The following is a 17113-nucleotide window of genomic DNA, read 5'->3' as shown; positions in this document are numbered from 1 at the left end:
TTTGCAATTAAGCCATCCTGTTGCATAGCTAAGGGTTCCTGCTTTTCTCAGAATTGATAAGATAGTCCCACAAGCTTTGAAGAAAGCCAGAAACAACTCTACAGTCAACAGGATGGTTGATGAATACGATAAGACAGGATGGGAGAGTCCCTGGCATCGTGCAACCCCGCAGCTCTGTGCCTTGAGAAAGATTGGCTTGTTCTCTTCCATTGAAAGAGACTAGGAACTTCTCAGTTCCTTTCTCTGCTTAAACAAATACCAAACCTCATTATTTATTCTCTTCCTTTAGGAGACGAGGACCGGGAAATAATAATACCAGTCAAAAATCCCTCCATATATTTTAAGAAATTCCATTACAAAACACAGGTGAACACTAGAACGTGCCAAGTCAGCACCCCTCACGGCTACGACGGCTCTGCAGAAGAGCAAAGGCTGCCTGCTGCCCGCAGCCCTGCTCCAAGGACACCTTTCAGCGGCCACCCCGAGGCAGGCGTACACCTAAGCATGACCGAAGACAAGAGCATCACAGAGAAATCAAACCTGACCGAGAACCAGGACACAGCATGGCATGCGCCTCTGATCTTCTCCTTTCATAATTTGAGGTTGACCACTTGAACAATAGGCTTTGCTGACTACGCTTTCATTGCTACAAGAATTACAAAAGCTTGTGTTAAAGCTGGATTTCCCCCTAACCTCAAGCGCATTTCTGGGCACCTCTCCATTTTCCTGGTGGTGATATATAAAAAAAAAAAAAAATAAAAAAATCAGGTTTTCTCAGCTCCAGCAGAGCAGATGCACATGATCGGAAAGACCTTCTTTAAGCCCACGGCACATCCCAACGTTTAGGCTGCACGGTCTGCCATAACCTCAGCACCCCTCCAACAAAATCTCTCCCAGGACTATTTTCTAAAATTGAACCAGATGTCAAACATGCACTGGATGTTTCAATAAAACTAGAATTTTAAAAACCACTCGTCCCAAATTAAAATGGATCTGAGATCTTTACCTATGCTGAAGTTTAAAACAAACAATCAATTAAATTCACCGGGCACACTGAGCGCAGATGTTTCCTCAGACCCTTCCCATAGAAAAAAATTTTCTTTCCTCCTCCCTTTACAATCTCACCACAGAGACAAGCGAATCTCAAGCTGCACAGGATGAGAAAGAATGCAGTTTTCAGGTAGTTAACTTCACAGCGTAGTTAATAAACTTTCACAGCCAGTTTTCACGTAGTTAATTTTATCAAAGCCAACAACTCATATTAGCAATCCTTTGGCCAGTGCTTGAGGTTTCCCCAAAAGGCTCATTTAGCAACTATTTTTAGTGGACAAAGCAGCGGGTAGCTAGAGGGCTGGGAGGTTAAAAATCTTCTCACTTCCATCACTTTCCCTCATCACCAGGGCTCTGCTGTCAGCCACCCGCCCGGGAAGGAAGCGTGGGCAGATCCCATCCGGGACATCCTTCCAGGAGACCATCTCCTCTCCTAAGGCCATGGATAGCCTTGTTTTGGGCCATTAAACACAAGCAACAAGTTTGACTTGGTAAGGGTAGGGAGAGGGGATGTAACCTCCCATACGAGGGGTCGGAACAGCAGAAGAACGCGGCAAAGATCAGCATCTCTGCGAGGACAGCAGATCAGCAGACAGAACGGCCTCGTCCTCCACGAGTTACCCACTACTGATTTTACCCTGCTGACAGCTCGATGGCTCCAAGCGTAACCCGTGCTTTGAAATACATCCTAAAATTTGGTGTGCCAGAGCCTACTGGAGCTTCAACACTCCTTGAAACCATCTCCTGGAAATGGACCGGGTATTGAAAGACACTGAAGGTGGTCAGGAGAGGTGAGTCCAGGAGAGCAGGAGATTGGGACCTAACTTGGCAGAGGTGACAAAGCTGAGTTGTGTTTTATCAGCACACCAAGCTCGCCATCAGTCCTCTGCACTCCACTGCGGCTTTCTTCTGGAAAAGACTGACTTGGAACATACACCTATGGAAGAGTTATTAGCTATGAGCAACCCTCAGCACTACAGCTGTGGAAAAAAAAGCTTCTGCTCCATGTTTAGCCCGTTCACCTCTGAGGTGAAGTAGCAACCTTCAGGTCACCAGTGACGTGCCATCTGTGATTCACTGCTCACCGGGAAGAGAACCAACGCCAGCAGAAGACTTAAGCGACTACTACAGAATTTACTGCTTGTACTGATTTTTCTCCCAGACAGAAAAGATTTTGTAGAAGTTGTATAAGGCACATCATCAAAACATTTAAAGCCGTTTGCACAAAAAGCACAGGCATTTCCCTCAGGAGATCCAGTGTCTGAACAGCAGCAACAGCACAAACCAGGAGCCATTCCTGTGCCCCCCACTCGCTGCCCGGCGGCTGAGCTCCTCAGGCACGAGGAAAACACCGCACGGCTCATACCGAAACGTCACTATGCTACAAAATCAGGGAGCCACATAAAACTTACAGGTGGCAAACAAGTAGTGAACGCCTTCCCAGCTGTTACCTCGCACAGCTCCATTCATAAACTGCAAGCACAAACACCAAATAAACTGTTTGGAAGACACAAGAGAAAGCGTTACTGGTTTGTGGGCTCTGCCAAAGCGATGTGATAACATCCATCACCTGAGGCTTTGCCACGACCCCCGTACGACGCCTTCCACCTCGGGGCTGCTGGTTTGGGGGGGCCGCACCCCCAGCTAGGAGGAGGTGAATCTGCACCACCCACCAGGTTTCAATGAAAAATTCTCATTCCTCAATGTAAAACACTCAGAGGGGAACCCCGCAGTCTTCTTTAGGAACTATTTCATAAAGAAAGGCGAGAACGCCTTCTTAGAAGTACAGCAAGGAAAGCAAAGAGGCACCTGAACAGCTTCTGGCAATGTTTTATCCTAATAAACACTTAATTAAGTTATTGCCAGCCTGAGGATGACTTTCCAGTCGGGTCTACTTACTCATCGGAGCAGCTCCCGTGCAGCAGGCTCTGTCCCGCCCTGCCCAGCGCTTCGTCGGGCACTTGCCAAGCAGCACGACCGAGGGAGCTGGCAGCGTCCCCCGAAAGGTTCAGCAGAAGTCGTCCCACCACGTCCCCGGCACAACACACAGGAACAGTTCCGCGCGGCGAGGAGCTAACCTCCTCGCGCTGTCAGCACCTCACCAGCCGTGCCCGCGCCACACACGGGAGCAACACGCGCGCATCGTTTCTCCGTCAGCCTCTGGTATTTATTAGGCAGAACCCGGCAGAAAAGCGCTCTGAAGCAGCATCCTAGCAGAGTTATCCATCTCCAGCTCAGCACTGGGAGGCTGCGCTGGGATTTCAGCGCCAAGCCCAGCTCCAGCTGCAGCTCCCCATGACCGCAGCATTGTGTAGTAACCACGGAGGCTTCCAACTCCTGAGCAAAAGGAAGTTTTCCGAAAGGGCATCTCTTGGGACACAACCACCACCCAGCACAAGCTCTGCAAACACACAAGCTGCCAGGCAGGACCGTGCACAGCCAGGAAGGGTTTTGCGTTTCCAATCCATCTGCAGGACGTACCCTTCCTCTCCGGAGGCTCGTGAGACCAAAGGCAAAGAAAAGAAATGAGAAACACCGACTGAAAGCAAGCAGGCAAGTCTGGCAGTAAGGAATGACACAAGTTAGCCCTGGGGTTTAACCAACTGGGAGCATTCAGCAGCTCAAGCCCTTGGAAATGGGGATTTCAGCTGGGAGCCCGCTCTACCGAATGGGTGTGCGATGCTGCTCACATCCCCGGGCGCAGGACGGAGAACAGACACACTGCAGAAGGGTGTCTAGCAGGAAGTGGAAAAAAAATCTTGTGTGCCCGGCTCCTTTCCTTCAGTTTCAAGGCAGGTTCCTCCCTCAGGAGCCCCCCAGCATTTTGCCCCAACACGAGCAGCCAGAGGTGTCCCGCGGGGGGAGCGCACATCTCAGCACTGCACCAGCCAGCTGCCAGCTCGGCTATCATCCTCCTTTAATCCACGCGCTGCAAAAGACAAAACCAAGAAAGAGACCAAAACTCCGACGCTGGCAGCAGCGGCATAGCAGGCGTCAATCCCGAGCTCGTTCCCGAGGCCGTGGCGGGAGGGCAGCCGGGGACACGAGAGCGAGCTCTCGCAGCGCGCCAGGACCCACCCCGCGAGAGCGGCGATTCCAACTGCAGTGAGCTGTGTCTGCTGTGGAAAACGTGACAGGAGGGCAGGCCGAGCTGCCTGCTAGTTCTTGGCTTCTCAAGCCATTTCCCTGCCTCTTCCTGCTCCCCATCCCAAACTGGCTGTCACACCTGCTCCACCACAGGCATCCACCAAACCACGGACCAGAGCACCACACACCTCCAGCATCCCTCCTGAGAGAAGCACCTTAACTCTTCCACCCTCACTGCGGTTTGTTTCTCCATAAACATCCCTATTTCCCTTGCTTACTTTTTAAAGCACCTGGTTTAATAACCGCCACCAGCATTAATGAATTATATTCAGAGCAGCAACATCTGGCTGCCAGTTCAAGCCTCTGCTCCCAGGCAGGGGATGAAGGCACCTGGTTCTCCTCACACCGAGGCCAGATCTCAGGGCTGCGTAAAACAAAGTAGTACCAGTCACTAATAAAAAAAAACCAAACCCAAACCCAGGAAGTAAAAAACCACCACAGCAAGGGGGAAATGGAAAAGGCAAGGATAACTCAGGATCGCTCTGCGGTGACATTTGTATTAACGGGGTCAGCTGGCAGCACACGCAGACAAGTTCAGGCCTCTCCGATATCCAAAATAGAAACAGACCCAGTGCGGAGCAAAACAAGGGCAGTGACTTACCGAAAAGGGCTCCAACACTGTCAACAGAGGTGACAGCATCGAGGGCAGCGAGAGAAAGGGGAAGTGGTTCTCCCACAAAGGCTGTCTCCTGCCTCTCAGCACTTCTGCAACTTAAGAAACCGCACAAGGAGAAAAACAAACACAGCGTGGGAACCCAGACCATCGCAGATGTTTGACGCAAACCGCATTTTTAGCAACATCTGCATTTGTGACTTTTTTTTTTTTTTAAAAGGAACTGTCTACGGGCACTTCCTCTGCTCCAAGGTGGGGCTCCCAGGGGAGATAATCCAGCTGCAGCGACACAGAGAGGCAGGACCACAACAAGATTTGCCACGCCAACGGCAACTCGTCCGTACTTTATCTACCGATCCCCTCTCACCTCAGCCAAGTCGCCTCGTCCCTTGCTTCGGTCCCCGATATGGGCATCTGCTGGAGGTGAGCTAAGACAAGAACAACTTAGAGTTTGCTAGAAGATACCCAAAGGTGAGGACGATGGGTGTGAATCTGAACTCTAAAGGCATTCCCTTTACCTGCTTCAAGCGAGGAGAGAATTTATGGTAAATACGAAGAGGGCAGAACGTGAGAAAGGGAGCAGTGATGAGCACACTTGTGTCTGCAAGCAAAGAGCAATCCCTTCAGATGCACAAAACAACCCCGCTCACAGACAGTTTCAGAGATAGCATCTAACCAGCCTCAGGCCACCCAGCAAGAGTGCGGGGAGCGCTGACGCCCACTCAACACCCTAGGGAGTCCACGGTCTACTACTGGAAAAAACCCACCAGGCACACAGATCATCAGTGCTCCTGATCGTTTGAGTCCTGACGGTGGATCCTGGTGGCAAACAGGATCATTTGAACTGAAACCATTTTGCAAACTTCAGAGCCAAAGCAGCTCGGGCAGCCTGGGTACGCTGGCGAGAGCAGCGGCATCCTTTGGAGATGGCACAGAAGACGACAGCTCTGGGCTGAGAAACTCATCCCTGCCAGAGATGCTGCCAGCAAGGGGAGCAGTGACAGCTGCTGTTTGCAGCCAAAGTTTGCAGCCCACGCAGCTGCCACGGGTCTGCACTGTGCCGAAGAGAACCACCACCACCTGCAGCATTCCTCTGCCTCCTGGTGCCCTGAGCACCGCTCTGCGGCAGCGAGCCGACCTCTGGACTCCTGTCAAGTGTATTCCCTCCTAGGCAGGCCTGGGATTTATTTGTTACAGGCAGAGGAAAGCAGACTGGGTTTTAAGCTGAAGTCCAGAAGACATTTTATTATATCTGACAAAAGTCAAAGCCTGCGCGGGTTTCCCATTCCCCTTGTACCCTGGCCTACGAATGAACCAGCTCAGCACCGTACAAACTCCTAAATCAACGGCACCGCAGGCACCGCACAGGCGTCGGCCGCCTCCTCACCAGCGCGTCCGGCGGAGCGAGCGCCGCGAGCCAAGCGCTGCCTTCCCACCCATCTCTGCGCCCGTGCCCGCTGCTGATGGCTCCGTCACGTTTCACGGGGCTGCTGCCGAAGGCGTGCTCACACAGCAACGCGCGCGCGACCCTCCCCGTGTCACCTCGCCGCCCAGCCCCGTCCCCATCGCCTCCCGCCAGCGCTCGGCAGCCCCGGAGCAGCGGCTGAGAGAGCGAGCAAACGTCCTCGCGCCGAGGCCGGGGCGAGCGAGGCGCGCTGAATCACAGCGCCGCTGCGGCTGCCGAAACGCGGCGTCGGCTGGGACGCCCCGCTGTAGCCCGGATCGCCAGGTAATGATTTATTTCCAGGAACAGGAACTTGGGTGCAGACTGTATGATTCACCGTGGACAAGAGAGTTGTGCAAGGAGGGATGCAAGCTATCACACACTGAAACGTACTCATTTCCCACACAGCACACAGGAAAAAACAAAACAAAACAAAACAAAAAACCAAAACCACCCCACACTTTACTGCCTGTCCACCTTGCCATACAACAGCGAGGGAGCCCCAGCGAGCCACGTGCTGGATGGCCCACAGTCGGCCTTCAGAGGACCCAGCAGAGAGAAAGAAAAATATTCCAAAAAGCAACAGCAAAACAAGTTGTGCAAACCAAGCTCTGACGTGCTCCGGAATTCGTGATCGAAGAGATGCAAAAAATCATTCTGTCTACAACCCCAGCACGGCGGTTCACGTACTAAAAGGGGGCGGCTGACACAATTAGGATGCTCATTAAGGAATCCGGGCACTTTGTGTTTGCAGAAGAAACTTGATTCTATGCACTTTTTTTTAAAGCAAGAGATCCAGACCGGAAGCGAGATCGTGAAAGGAATTTGTTTTACATGATAGTCCCCAAAGGCTTCCAGGTCTCCAAGTCAAGACATTCCCAGATTAAAGAGCTCCACGGCATTCCTCTTGCGCTATACGCTGTTCAAACACCCACAGACCTCAGCGCGTACCAGCGGGTTCACAGAGCAGGACACGGACACCCAGGGGAGCGCCCCGCAGCCTTTCACCCCCGCGTGCCGCGCTCCTACCAGCTCAGTCTGTCCAAAATCAGCCAGCCGCTGTGGCGTGAACAAAATGCTTTCAGAAATATGTTCTTAAAAAACCCAACTTTAATCAACGTGAGAAAAGTTCACACGGAGAATCTATCACATCAAGAATCAGATCAAAAACCCCAGGTTTTCGGTTAGTTATCTTCAGGAAGAACAGCCCTGATTGACGTGTACTTATCGTGTCTCCCCTCGGAATTAACACAGCGCATGCTGATCATCTTGAAACCACACAACGATCTCCTCTGCCACCAGAGTTTGAAGGCGTTGCCTTCACACACAGCGCATTTCTTTATAAACCTTAAGCAACGGCGGACACGTCCTCGAGCAGTTCGTTAGCCGCCAGCAAGCCTGAAAGGTCTCCCCGCTACCTGTGTATGTTTAAGAGAGGATGGTTTATAACTGGTTTGACTCCCATCTCCCAGCACGTGCATGATTCACCGCTGTCGCAGACCTGACCAAGTTTGGCCTGACTGGCAGCGCCCCGCGAGACGAACCCCACATGGGGCTTTAAATACGACTGTAACGCAAGTCACAGGAGACACGCTAAGGTCAACATACTGTCCCTCCCGCCCCGGCCAAGCCCGGGGGCACCTATATTTAGACAAAATATGCCCAGCATTTTAAAGATGGAAGGAGACCACTGACTTGCCTGAATCCCCGCCAGCGCTGGCCGTCTCCCCAGGACGGGGACAGCCTGACCAGGAGCTGGCAAGCGCCCTGGCACCCGGGCAAAGCGGGGCACCCCGTGCTCCCAACGCAGCCCCACACGCTTGAGCCCAGTCTGGCAGAGTCGGAAAAGAGCAGAGCAGGGGCAGCCACGGCCTGGGCGCGGGCAGGTCAAGGAGGATGTTGCTCCGTCGCTTCTTTTGCTGGTGACGGTGGAGCACCGGAGAGCAGAGGTCCTGCCCCAACCCTAACCCGGACAGCAGAGGTCCCGTCGCCTCGGGAAGCGGCGCCGTGCCAGGACTTGGCTCTGCAACCGCCCCGACACCCAGAGCGGGGCACGGGATGGAGGAACTACGCTGGGGAAAGTGGCCTGGCTCTGCTCGCAGCCTCCTTGCCTGCCCTCAGTAAATACATTAATGGACCCCTGTAAATAGAGCACCAAAACAAGGACCACTCTGTCTCCGCACAAAGAAACCAACGCTGAATAATAAGCCTTTTCCTCTGCGCTAAAAAGAAGCAGATGCTTGTTTACCAAAAGCATCAAAAATCATCAAGAGGCTGTTGGATTTGACTCGTAAAAAAAAAAAAAAAAGAAGGAAGTTATTTGTTCAGTATTTTAACTTCTGCAGCACTCAGCACTTTCCATTTTCCCTCGTTCTTATTGCAGCCGCCCCATGCACGAGGGCTATTTGATCCCCAAGTGACAGCTTCCAGCAGGAACAGTAAAACCAGTTTAGGACTGACTGTCCCTTCAGATGAGGAAAAAGGACAGTCAGCCGCAACCAGCAACGCGAGGTGCTTTGTGAACTGTTTCGGAGAGAGCAGCCACGTGCCAGATTTCTTTCAATAGGTTTTGATTTGGAATTGGAAGTCGCAGGGAGCTTTACCTGTTGTGCTGATTCGGCCAGACCCGGGCTATCGATCTGCTCGCCCTCGCAAGTACGCCAGTGACTTCATTTTACACAACAGCAAAGCCACAATTAAGGGAATACAAACTTTAACGTGGCTGTAAATAATAATTTCAAATTGTAATCAGTTAATAGTGAGAAAACATCAAAATGAAGGATCGGAAACATTTTATAATTGGAATAGTTTTATAGGTTCTGTGTCTTTTCAATCCAAGGCAACACTTAGAAGGACAGTCCTTAGTGTAAGCAAAGTTAATACAAACTTCAGGTTCAATTTAAAGCTGTAAACCAAAGAAGTACAGCATCACTGTGGGCGAACTGACCCAGCGCAGCAGGGAAGCGGGTAACCCAGCCTGTACGGACAGCCGACACGCTGCCTCCTCCACCGGCGCCCAGAGCTCTGCCCCGTACCGCACCCCTACCCCGGCGGAAGCCACGAAGAGCACTCCACCGTTCTGCTGGCGTAAGTGACAATCAGCCTCCGGAGCCATCAGGAAAAGCTCTCCAAACCAGATCACGAGATATAATTATGATGCATTTCAAAATGCAGACTCAGCATCACTTTCCAATCCAACTCTTCCCCCCCGCGGATGCAGCACGTTCTTCCCGGAGACAACATCCCTTGTGACTCTGCTTTTTCTTTTGGCTCTCTGAATAGGATCAGCTTACCGGGAGTCCTTTATTCCCGAAATAATTTCCATTAATCACTCACCATACACCACTTTAAACAGAAGCTGACAGACTGTGGGATGCCTAACACCGCCGCAGCATCTCCCAACTTCAGTGAAGGCTGAAACGAAGGGAGCCCGAGAGGCGAAAGGAACCTGGAGATTTCCAAGTAGCAGACAAGTGAACTTCTTCAAACTGTTCCTAAGCATTGCAGTGTTTTTATACAGATACTTTAAATAAAAGCAGTACCATCTGAAGCATCCCCTCTTCATTATATCTGCTCACAAAAAAAAAAAAAGCAAATAAAAGGAAACACAGCAACGAACATCTTGAAGCATCAGGCTGCAGTTTTGCACTTGTAATTCCTCAGTACAGCTGCAAATTAACCTACTCTTCCAGCACCGTAAAGTGACTTTCAGCTACAGGAGATGTCAGTGCTTAACTCCAAAATGCATTTTAAGGCGTTTCTAATTCAACATAAAAACCCTGCAAAGTTTTGCTGACTAAGACTCAGACTGGAAACACATTAAATAAAGTTTTATTTTACAAGAGCTTGAACTCTGAAAAGTAGAGATTCCAGATGTGTTTATCCCTGCAAAAATCAGGTGCTGTATTTCATCAGAATTAGCACTTTAAGTAGTTTGGCAGCAGATTTTCAGTGGTTAACTCAGGTCTTGGTATTTCCTAAAGCATGCAAACCCCTTTAAAAACCACACATTGAAGAAGAAAGACCAACGGAATACTAAACACCACGAGCATCACAGACCCCAGGGGAGCCTCTAACAAGAGCAGAGAGCACTTTAGGGAAAAGGCTCTTAAATGTCTTTTTAAAAGGCTCTAGAATAGATAATTATTTGTTTAATTTCAAGCTAAAGAGCCTCTCATAAAACATTTCAGTACGTACTCGAAGGAACTAAGGACAAAAAAGCAACACTATGGAGGTGTCAAGGTTTTGCTGTGGTCACCGTGCCGGGAAACCGAGCGACGTCCTGCCCCATCTCCCTCACGTCGCGCTGAGCGGACGCTGCTCTCCGAAACGCGAGTTTTCGCCTCACCTAACCACCCCGACATCCATCCGACAGCGGGACAGCGCAGCAACAGGCACCGGCCCGCGCGCACGCCGGACGGACCTTCGCGTAACTCCGGACGGACCTTCGCGTAACTCCGGACGGATGTTTGTTCTGCGCTCGTCACCGCGGCTTGTTAACGAGGCACATGAATATTCCTCTGTTTGCTTTCTTACAACTTTCTCATCGTGGCAAAACAACAGGAGGGGTAGAAATGGTGCTGACAAATTATTTGTTTTTATTTAGACTAACTGGCTTTCAGTCCTTGCAACACACAGAGGAATGCAGCTGCTCCACTTTGCATTTGTTTTTTGATTTCTCCATCTCCTTTTCAAAGCAAACAAAGAAAAAAAAAAAAACCAAGAACCAACAACCCTAACAATAACAACAAAAAACAAACAAGACAAACTCTTCACACACCACCACACAACAAGCCTTATAAAACGCCACAATTCTGGGCTCATTTTAATCCAGCATCAAGTTCCAAAAAGCAAGCAGAAGACCAACAGATGAAGTTTTAGAAGACAAAGGTAAGACCAATGATAGCTTTTCCCATCTGTACCTTTGTGCAAACGAAGTTCTCCCTTAAATTTAGCTTTTCCAGCTCATAATCTATCGTTTGCTAATGAAAAAGATTCTTCTCCAGTCCCACTTGCCATTTGGAGTCTCACCAGCCACACACCCAGAACATGGCTGCCCACGAGCTAGAGGTGGTCAAGCCAAGACAAAGCATCCCATCAGGACACCAAGAACAGAGGCTGCAGGGTGACAAGAGGCTCAGACCAGCAAATTTGTTCTCTTCACGCTGATGAACAAAGCACAGGAAGAGAGGAAATACAGCACAGTTCGTTATACGTGGTTACACGGGATTTCTAAACCAGGGGTGAGGCAAATGCGGAGCAGGTGACGGCTGCTCACGGGGGTAGACAATTCTATGCTCAATTCATCTCAGCCGTCCTCTGCAGGGGTCCTTACCCATCCTGGGCACTTTGAGACAGCGCTGGACCAAGGGATGAACTTACTCCGATTTGTCTCTGTGCCTCCGCAAAAGCTGTACTGCAAAATTCCCATGGAACCGCGGAATTACGGAGGAGATCACAGGCAGGAGAAAGCCTAGACTGGTGGGACAACATGGGCCTCGTTAAGCCATTGTGAGAAGTGTGTGAACCAACTAAGACCTTCACTACTAAGTGACAAAGATCATTTGTTTAAAAGAAAGGACTAAATCATTTATGGTTCAGCAGTCTGTGGATTTAGCCTACTTGGAACAAAGGTGTTTTCAGAAAAAGCGTACTTCTTAAATGGCTTACGGCAAATCAACCCACAGACCCCAACCGGCCGAACACGATGTTGATGAGGGCCAGATAAGTGCAGGATAAACAGGAAAATGCACTCAACGAGGAGCCCATGGTCTGAATATACCTAGAAATGCCCAAATTTGAGAGGCTGCCAATGCCAAGAAGTGCCGACCCTACACGGACATCTCAGGAGCTGCATTCCTGTACCGTCCCCAGCCTTCGCGAGCGCTGGGGTACGGCCCGATTTCATCATTCACCTCCACAGGTTCTTCTTTTCCCCAGCCTCCCAGTTGCGGGCCGCTCGATATCCCTGAACCAGAAGGCTTCTCTGCCACAAAACACTGGGTTAATCCTACACACCACGGCTACAGGTGCCTACAGAACCGTTATGGCCGCTCTCCCGTTACCTCCCAAGCTGCTGAACTAAAGCTCCGGCCCAGGCGCGTACGCACAGCAAAGCGGCGTCTTCCACACACTTCAGCAAAACCACAAGCACTCAGAATTAACGACTCAGGAGCGAGTTCTAGTCCATGTGTTTGTGGAAATAAGTCTTCAGCCAGCTGCTACAAAACACCACGGCTGGAAACTCAAGTTGCAGATTTGCTCTGTACACATCACATTCACTACACTGGGGAAAAAATATTTGCTGAACTGGTTTTAAGCCCACACGGGCTGATAATTTAAATGATGTTTGTCAGACTGATGCAGAAGAGACAGCAACTCTTCAGAGCCCATCGCAGAGCGGGATGCAGCATTTTAAACTTTCTCTGACCCCACAAACACTAGTGAGAAGCAACATTTCCAGAAAGTTAGCCTGAAGTTGTTTAAAAAACAATGAAGTAATATTTTAGCCAGGGGCTCCCTGATAAAGGTACAAGGAAGTATGGTCCTGCAAAAAAATCCCAGCCAGCCTATTCACCGGCCCCAAAAGGTCCCTTTCTGCTGATAATCTTCACTTGGGTCCTTCTGCTTTGTAGTCTTTAGAAAAATTCCAAGCATTTCCAGAGACAGAAACATCTGCAGAAGTTTCAAGAAAATACAGAATCTCAGAGGCAACCTCTAACCGCTCACAGCTTTTTCAAACCTGAACTTGGCAACCCAGCAGCGTGGGCTTCCTAAAACACACTGCTTAAAAACGGGCGGTGGTGTGGGGGGTTTGTCCTTGAAACACTCGTTTGCTGCTCCAGTTTTGATTTTACCTCCGATAACCACCTCTGTTCTCTCTTCCAACCCCCTACCAGGAAGGATCGGTGAGACAAATAGCCACAGCTTCCAGGGGAATAAAAGGAAAAGCCAAACAGGAAAAGTAGTTATGAACAATACAGCGCTGGCTTAGTTAATGATCAACTCTGGAGCGCACCGCATACTACTTTTACCCTGCTACCACAGCGCATTTGCATAGAGTTTTTCATCACGAGTGGGCAGTAAGAGGTCTTTCACACATTGCGTTTGCGTTATCGCAATCAGCAAAGAAATAAAAAAGGATGAGAAATCCCCGATGACTCCGCTCCGTCAACAGGAAGCCCATCCAGCGTGCCGGGGGAGCTCAGCCGCGCGGAGGGGTGGGCAGGAAGGGTACGGGGTCAGGCTCCCCTGCCTGCACGTTCTCATCGTGTCCTTGATGGAGCAGGAGGCCGTCTTCTGCAGTGACACAAACCCCGAGCACGTAATGCACACTTAGGTGGAAAACAGCACCGCTACAGCGCGTACGGGTCCTCTCCAAGAGATGGAGAGCTGATCATCTTGTTTCCATATCCCAAGCACTTCCAACCAGAGCAAGCCCCAGCTCAGAAGGCAACTTCAACTGGAGCAGACAGAGGTCACTGGAATCACTCTGCTGATCTTCCAGGCTTTCGAGCAGCTGTTTCCAAGCATCTCCTCATCAACTCTTAAATATCATCGACTCTCAGCACAACAGTAGAACACTCACAAAGCCACAGCACTTACGATGGCACAGAGGCAATTAAAGATTTCCAATAAGATGTTGCTTGGAGGAGCGAGGGCTAACTGGTGAACGGTCAAGGTTTTTGGCAGCAATAACATTGTGAGCAGATAAAAGCTTGTGAGGTTTCCTAGATGATAAATAAATAAATCAGCAGCTCTCCAAACAACGGCGGCAGCAGCCACACGCCTCAGTTTCTGACTTGGCGTAATTTGAAATTAGATGGTCATGAAATTTCCCAGCATTGAGGCCGCGGCCGCATGACAACGGTAAAGGAAAGGGGCGGGGGAGGACAAGGGCCAAGGCAGGCCGGGCGCAGAGACAGGTTGCGGCACGGAGGCGGCAATACAATGAGCCCAAATGACCCGGTGTTGTAATTTGGCGTACAGCTTGTAATTACCTGCACAGCCCGTAACTTCCTCTTACATTGGAAAGCCTTGTTTCTTCACACTCCGCAGAAGAAGAGCTGTCACTTACAAGAAAACGGATTATGTGAGAGAGCAAGAACCTGCTAAGCCAAGACTGTAAAAACGTTTCGTGGCTACCTTTAACCTTTTGCTGAAAATAATTGTGTAACTTCTGGGTTTTAAAATTTTGGGGTTTTTTTTTTGTTTGTTTTGGGTTTTTTAAGAGCTCCAAGATACACTCACAACACTGTGAAGAAACTCTCTATTCTAGCTCCTTTTTTTTTTTTTTTCTTCTCCAAAGTTTAAAATACTTATAAAAACTATCAGTTAACATCTTATAATAGAAAACAGCCTGGTACAAAGCAAGTACGAGAACCATGGAAAGCAGCAAGCATATTCACGTTTTTAGATCCATCTGGCTCCCAAAGTGTTGGAGGATGAAATAGTAAACAGCATCGGAGCGCTTCAACACGTGCTCAGCGCGAGCCCGGGGAGAACCTTGCTGCTGCTTTGCAGAAAGGAAGCTGAGGCAGAGACAAGAGTATTTAAACACTCCAAAATTGCACAAAAACACCAGGGGAGCGCGGGTACCAAAGCTAGACGGTCAATTCTCCGGTCGAAAAGAAAGGATAAGCATCCATCTGCATCTCCAGGCCCCGCTCGCACAGGAAGGATGGGGCGCAGCAGGGAGCGAGAGCCGGGTCTTCCCAAATCCCAAGCGAGCGCCCTGATTGCTGGATAATCGTTCTTTGCTACCGAGGTAAAGAGGAAAACCAAGTGACAGAGGAATCTGGCATTATCACCGGGACACGGAAAAAACACTTGAGGGGCACCAACGATGAATGAGGTACCTAAAACTTGGCCAGAGGCAGAGGAAGCGACTCGCAGGCAGGAAGAACGGAGCGATGGCTATTTCTCCAGGTTTCTTCTGGGAAAAATTCTTCGCTATTTGCAGACTGTCAGAAGTTTTGGGTTTTTTTCTTTCTATCCTTCCATCAGCTGCCTCAGAGTTTTAGTAGACCAAAGTAAATTTTGAATCCTGCACACAAATAAACTACTAAATCAGCAGGATTCCCACTAGGTTCAATGAGAGTAGCAAGACCTTCTGGAACGAGTTACAACTATAAATTCTGAGCATTTCGATCAACACAAGTCTCTCGGACATTATTTGAATCCTTGTGAACCTGAAATGAATTAGACCCGGAGCAGCTGACTACATCACTGCCGAAAAGCGTCAACGCAAGAGCATTTTCTGCTGATCTCTGAAAGTCAGAGCTGATCAGCCAAATACATCTCCTAAAAAATACCCTGAAACAGACGTTTCTGATAATATTTGGGTCACCATTGCGCTTCCCACTCCAGAGAGAACACAGTAAAACAACAAAATCTGGATTTTTAGATCTTGCCCACAATGAAATAAGGACATCCAATATTAATCAGCCTTTGTGAACTTGTAATTAAGAGTATAAACTTTAAAACGGGTCTTCATTATGCCAGCCCGAAAGCCACAGCACCGTCCTGATTGAGAACGCCACCAAACACTCATCCAGCGCTCAGCCCTGTGCGAACATTTATGCGTGGGCCAAAAGCTCCGTCATTCTCACGCTTATTAATCTTTCCTTCCAGGATGCGAAAGACAGCGTAAGCTCCTCTGATAACTCGGTTATCTCTCTCTCCAGAAAAGGAAAGGGCGGGCCTTCCAGCCAAGTGGCAATTTAAACTACTACCAGACACAGGAGCGCAGGGCGACCGGCGACGGAGGGCGCAGAGACGAGCCGTGCTTCCTCTTTCTTTTGATCCCTTTCCGTACAGTCTCAGGCTGTGGGTGAAGTGTTTGAGCAGTGTATAAAACAAACATCGTAAAAGCACTTTAATTGTTACCTAGCTACCTGATATAGCTTGGTAAATCGTCTTGAACCGTAAGGAAATGTTTCAGCCTACAGCAGGCTGGGGTTCGGGTTTTTTTTTTTTTTTTCCCCCACAATTCCAGGATTACTGCTGCTTCCCAAAGCCCTGGGGGTACCCGATTCGCGTTCTCGCTTCCGCACACCAGTTCAGGTGTGTCGCTGCTAAACCTATGCTACCAGCCACGGCAGGGAAAGCAGTCATGTTTACAGGCAACACAGTGAGCGGGGGCGGGGGGGAAATTACTAATTACAAGCATTTTGGGTCGAGTATGAAAGGCTCCGAGAGACTTAACTGAACTGATTACCAACTGCAGCAGTGATTGCTAACGCTCAAAAGAGAGGCCAGAGCCTGGGGACTTATTTCCATATCAAGCACAAGCAGAGATATCTGCTGAACACCTCGTAGGTGCAAGGCAGCTGAACTTCTAGCAGGAGCTCCTTGCGACCAAGACGACAGTTCCAGGTGGGACCCAGCGTTTTCTCCCACCAGCTTTAAGCCTTTCATGATGTTTCCAGGAGATGGAACAGCCGTTGGCTTCTTTAAAGTAATATCAAGCACTGCTAGACCACAGCGTCTCTCTCGCAGCCTTATCTAGCACCCCCAGCAGCCACTCCTCTCCTTAATCCTCCAGCCAAACTCCACAAGTCGGGCGCTCGCTGTTAATTGTCTACAAATTAAATGATTATTTGTATCTGCATTTCAAAGGGGGACGTGCAGCTGGAGAAAATGATTTTCCAGGTGGCACAGAGACACTTGCTCCGCACTTTAGAGCTGCCCGAGACGGACAGCGCTTAAAATCTGAGCCAGCTCGGGTCTCAGTCCCGGAAAAAAAACCCCAAAACCCCCAAAACTAATCCCAAATCCGCAGCCACCTTGCGATAAGCCCAAACGAGATCAATTCAAGGGGTTAATCGCTGCTTTCAGAGCAGAGGGGCCAGGGCAGC

General features: G+C 49.7%; 1 protein-coding gene across 2 annotated transcripts in view; it reads right to left on the bottom strand.

The window, feature by feature from the left end:
- Positions 1-17113, bottom strand: part of SSH2 (slingshot protein phosphatase 2) — a 99890-nt gene that overhangs the window by 36810 nt on the left and 45967 nt on the right. The gene's annotated exons all lie outside the window — the stretch shown is intronic.

This window comes from Chlamydotis macqueenii, chromosome 19, assembly GCF_036417535.1.
Source record: "Chlamydotis macqueenii isolate bChlMac1 chromosome 19, bChlMac1.mat, whole genome shotgun sequence".
In the NCBI taxonomy this organism is placed as follows: Eukaryota; Metazoa; Chordata; class Aves; order Otidiformes; family Otididae; genus Chlamydotis; species Chlamydotis macqueenii.
This window is presented reverse-complemented; position numbering and strand designations above follow the sequence as displayed.